Genomic DNA, 5,861 nt, shown 5'->3' with positions numbered 1-5,861 from the left:
AGTAAGACTTTAGCATCTGCTCTTATTTTCAATCGATTCGTCAAAAAATGAATAAATAAATAAAGTGCTTACAGTCTGAGGAGATTGTCCCCAACACCACAGATCGCATTTGCAACACTGTCCAGTGATGCAGCATCTCCCTGCAAAGGATCATCTCCTCCTCTCTCAGGCGCCTCACAGCCATCACCTTCTCAAAGACCTTTCTCTTTGTCTGGAGTTCAGCAGCAGCTACAGTTTAACAACATCAGATGGGAAAACATAGTAGCACGTTATGACTCAAGAACAAAACATTCAACTACTGCTCAGATACTGGGAGTTTGTTTAAAAAGGATATTTATAAATCAAGAGCTTACGTTCACTTGTGCTCTGCCAGAGCCAAATATCGGTCTGGATGAGGGCATCACTGGATACGATTTGCTTTGTTGGTTCAGCAAGCTTGTTGTAGTCGTCAACAGCAGCCGCCAAGCGTTTCTTCTCAACTAAGATGACCTTGCGAATTCTGTGTCGCCTCTTGTTGCTATCTGTAAATGATCATAAAAAATTCACACCTTCACATAATGTATATATTTACATTTTAATCTACACTCATCAATTTGTTTGCTAGAACACGCATCACATCCAGATTAAACAAACCTGGATCTGATTTTATTCTGTTTACAAAGTAGCTGTACAAACTGAGCATCAAACGGTCCATTTCAAAGAAACTGGGACGTACCATTTTGTCTGTAAAGACTTTGTGTTCGCACTCTGATGATGACGACAAGCTCCTCTAGTCGTGCCTGCAACGCTCCAAGGCTGCCATCAGTTTGATCAGTTTCTAAGTGAGAGGAATATTAATCAGAATACAGGATGAGTAACAGTCACCAAACTACAGTGGACTCTGTAATCACTGACTTGATGACATTCATTATAAGACATCTGTAGCCTTCATGTGCTGCATTATCATTAGATAACAAGTATGTCGGTGTTCAGGTTTATAAAACCAACTAGTACGACATCATTTCAACCCAGGTTCAATCCAATTTGATGAAACACAACAACTCTGCCATAAATTCTGCTTTTACAAAACTTATTTTTCATTGTTTGTTGACACTGTCAGAAAGATATTAACTCTACCTTAAGTTCTTTAATGAGGCCATGGTGGGTCCTATTGTTATACACGAGTGCGTTATATTGAGACTCACTTTCAGCCCATTTCTGCACATCGGCCACCCATTGCTGCAGTGTGTCGTCATCCACACCCAGCTCATTTCTGGTCATATTCAGGCTCTCCATTTGTTCTCTAAGGATCCTTATGATCTAAGAATACATTAATAAATGTCATTCGCATTGATGTTTTTACAGTACAGGTGTTTTTCCCCCATTACCACACACATTTAAATGGGTGTTGAAAAAAAAAATCACCTTTAGATATCTGGCTCAAACTGCGCCCAGTTGTTCCACTTTCCTTTTGGTCCACCCCAAAGCCAGGAGGGTCAGCATGTCTGTTCGCCCTGCATTTCAGTTCGTATAAAATAAGAATTAATGAGTGAGTGGAATCTCACACACAGACACATACCTGCTTTTGTACTTCAATGGCCGCCCTAGACAGGAAACTGTTTACTTGTCCCACCTCTTTTCCAACTGTAGAACCGGCCCCATCCTGAAACGCACCTCCCCATTTGATCTATAGAAAGGAGGTCACAATACATGACTGCTGAATTCATTCAACCTTATAACAAAATGTCTCAAACTAATCCAAAACTACAAGCTGCAGTATACCTCGCATTTCCAAATGAGAGCCTTTGCATGCATGACGGAGAGAAATGGACGCATTGACAAGAGGTTCCTCAGCTGAGCCACCTTGATTAAATATGGGAAATATTTACAGGACACATCGGAGCAAAGGAAAGTAATATGTCCTGGGACGCTAAAATTAAGTATACATTAAGAAAAAGTAAAGTAAATAGTATTATAACAACACCAAGAGAAAAATAAAATGAATATACACCCATCCATATGCATTTATACACACACACGTGTATATGTTTATGGCGTTAACGTCATTTTAACAAGATTAACGCTGACAGCACTAATATATATATATATATATATATATATATAAATATATATAAAACAACACCCAGCACGCCCCTGCGGGCGGTTTTATCCTTCAAGCTCGGGTCCTCTACCAGAGGCCTGGGAGCTTGAGGGTCCCTCTTGCAGTATCTTAGCTGTTCCCAGGACTGCGCTCTTCTGGACAGAGATCTCCGATGTTGTTCCCGGGATCTGCTGGAGCCACTCGCCTAGCTTGGGAGTCACCGCACCTAGTGCTCCGATTACCACGGGGACCACCGTCACCTTCACCTTCCACATCCTCTCGAGCTCTTCTCTGAGCCCTTGGTATTTCTCCAGCTTCTCGTGTTCCTTCTTCCTGATATTGCTGTCATTCGAACCGCTACATCGATCACTACAGCCGTCTTCTTCTGTTTGTCTACCACCACTATGTCCGGTTGGTTAGCCACCACCATTTTGTCCGTCTGCATCTGGAAGTCCCACAGGATCTTAGCTCGGTCATTCTCCACCACCCTTGGGGGCATCTCCCATTTTGACCTCGGGACTTCCAGGTTATACTCGGCACAGATGTTCCTGTACACTATGCCGGCCACTTGGTTATGGCGCTCCATGTATGCCTCCATAAATAAATAAATATATATATATATATATATATATATATATATATATATATATATATATATATATATATATATATATATATATATATATATATATATATATATATATATATATATATATATATATATATATATATATATATATATATATATATATATATATATATATATATATATATATATATATATATATATATATATATATATATATATATATATATATATATATATATATATATATATATATATATATATATATACACATACATATATATATATATATACATACATATATATATATATATATACATACATATATATATATATATATATATGAGTCTCTTACATCATTTGTGTGTCTCTGGATGTATTTCATAAACTCAGCAACTTCCTCATCTTTTTCAATGAAGACACCTTCAAAGTTCGCCTGCTCTGAAGTGCTGAACGGACACAGTGACAGTTGTTTGAAAAGAAACATTAAAATACTTTTTTCTACAAAGCCATATTTGATTTATGTACACAATGCATAACGCACCTTGTATTTGATTGAATGCGATAAAGCTTCCAGTTTCCATCAACTGAGACGGCAAGCACGTCTGGAGTGCAGGCAGGGCAGCTAACGCATGGCTCCTTGCACATCCTGTCCATCTCAAACAGCACTCCACTCCACAAAGCTTTTACTGAAGGCATCAGCTGATATTCGCCAGTCTTTTAAGTAGAGGACAAACAACAGAATATTCACGGACAGTCATCATAAACATTGATTTGCACAATTTCCTTAAACGTGACAAATTTAGAAACTCACCCTTCAAAAATGGGCTGTTCTTTCATCCAGCATTTTGACAAATGCCTTAAATGACATCCCTGGTGCGGCCTTCTTAATGTCATAGAAAGACTGAAAGGCATCCATTGAAAACAGGGTGCAGAAATTTAAGGTGCCAGGCCAATATCCACTACCCAGGATGTCCTTAACTGAGGGGACCACATTAAGTCACAGCTGGTGCAGCTCACCACTGGCAGTGCAAGGTTATAACAGCCTTTAGGAAGGATAAGGATAAATTCAGTCATGGGTCAAAGCATTCATTTTTTTCATGTTGTGAAGATTTCATGTTGTTTTCAAAGCAAAGCAAAGTAAATCCAAATGACCTTTGACAGGTGCCCACATATACTGCAGGCCGAGGGTAATTCAAAACAAGATAGCAATTCTTATAGATGTATCTATTATGTTTCTATTGTTCAGCACTTTGGTCAGCCTTGTGTGTTTTAAAGTGCTATATAAATAAACAATGATGATAGCAATGTACAATTTGCACTAAAACCTGCAAACACATCTACTGTGTATGTACTGTGTGACAAAAGGGCAACCATTTATGGTTACAAGAGCCACAACTGCGCCGGGTGAAACCTCAACGTTACCTGCTGGGCAGTCACACACATGGTCTGGCCTTTGCACAGGCAACAGCCGAACTAACATTAAAAACACACAATATATATAAAAAGAATTGGAAATTAACGAATGATACACAATAAATATACAATAACAGCACCCACTCATAGAACATAGCAAGAAATGCATAGGACTTAAAAACCGTACCTATTGGCTTGTGAAACTCTGATGAAGGCTGCAAAAACCCTCCTGTTACTGCCTCTTGGTTGTGCAGGACATAGCGTGTGTGAACTGCAATATCACAGTCAGCACAAAGGAATGGAAGAGGCAGGCAGTCCAGACACCTCACAACTACTTGTTTGCCACACTGACACACACGGTGTGACTGTGGATCCAGAGTAGATAACATTTTGTCTATAAGACAAGGCCTGGCCTCTTTCCACTTTTGCAAGGACACCATGTTTCTGATCTCCTAGTGAGTAGTAGCTGACTCAGACGCCATCTCACAAGTCACGGCTGCGTCCTCTTCTCCATCCTCCAACAACCTGAGGAAGCACCTCAGTTCCATACACTAACAGAAAAACAAATAAATAAAGAAACTCTTCCACAAAGTGAAAAACACTCTAGGCAGTGTGTTTCTTAGGACTGCACAAAAGGCCTGCCTAACTCAACTATAACAACAAATATAAAAGTAAACTTTAAAAAAGGAATACCTTCTTTTATATATTGTGAAAGTGCCTTTTGTTGGGTTGACACTGGCAGCATAACTAGGTTCTTCACGTGGACATTGATGCTGATCTGCGGAAAATGGGGGAAAAAAGAGATTGAAGAATATTTACTTACTGAAACATATATACACATATATAAAATTTATAATAAATATATCAAATAATATAACGTTTACTACGTACAATAAATTAGACAAGTGTGTCCCCTCTTTAACGTTTGTTTCCAGTAGATCACATTTACAAAAAAAAAGGAAAAAAGAAGAAGGTTACCTGCATGTCTTGACGGAGTTCGTCAGCAGCTTGAAGCTTAGCGCGCCCGGTTAACGTTAGCAATTAACGTTAGCATCATAGGTTTGTAAATAGTTAGCAGAACTATTAGCGCAAAACTGCTTTACTTTACACACCATGTGAGGCTCTTTTGCAACACACAAGTCCTTAAATGTTTATAATAGATTTAATGATCATCGTTGGTTTAAATGGCTAATGCTGCACTAGCCACGTGTAGTCGTTACCGTACTGTACCTAGCAAGCATGCTGACGGTAGCTGTAGCCATTTTTAAATGCATTAAATCGTTTCCGAGATCAGTCACCCCTGTTTGTTTGAAGCTTTTGTGAAAAAAACCCCTTTGAAACACACATCAAGCTATTACTCTAAATATATGTATTTTTACATACCTGCATTAGAATCAATCAATTCCGCCTCCTTTTCTTATTCTTATAAACGGGTCTCTCCGTTCTCCCATCATCCTTTGCTTACACAGGTTGCGTCTGATTGGTTGGAGCCGAGCGCATCCAAAACTAACAGGAGTGGTGAATAAAACTATAAATGTGTTTTACGTGTGAAATAAAATAATAATAATAATAAACCCAACCAAGGATTATGTACGTTAAATCTGCGCACTTTCAGATCGTGAATCACTTTGGAAAATGAAGCGATTTTATTGTTGAATTATCAGTGTTACTTTCATGTGTTTTTGTTGAGAAATGTTAAGGATGTCATTAAAAGAAAGCATTAAATTAGGGAGAAAAACCCGTTCGCGGAGAGGGTCCCCGGTTTTCCAGTTAGATTGT

General features: G+C 38.6%; 1 long non-coding RNA gene across 1 annotated transcript; it reads right to left on the bottom strand.

Moving 5' to 3' along the window:
* Positions 1 to 3,651: 3,651 nt before the first annotated feature.
* On the bottom strand, positions 3,652 to 5,600 carry LOC120441056. The gene is made up of 5 exons (XR_005613753.1): positions 5,466 to 5,600; positions 4,776 to 4,860; positions 4,270 to 4,633; positions 4,041 to 4,142; positions 3,652 to 3,712 (listed from the first exon to the last, which is right to left on the bottom strand). It is a non-coding gene; the product is annotated as an uncharacterized LOC120441056 (long non-coding RNA).
* Positions 5,601 to 5,861: the final 261 nt, after the last annotated feature.

Source organism: Oreochromis aureus, linkage group 2 (assembly GCF_013358895.1).
Source record: "Oreochromis aureus strain Israel breed Guangdong linkage group 2, ZZ_aureus, whole genome shotgun sequence".
In the NCBI taxonomy this organism is placed as follows: Eukaryota; Metazoa; Chordata; class Actinopteri; order Cichliformes; family Cichlidae; genus Oreochromis; species Oreochromis aureus.
Note: the sequence above shows the minus strand (reverse complement) of the source record. Positions and strands in the feature narration are given on the sequence as shown.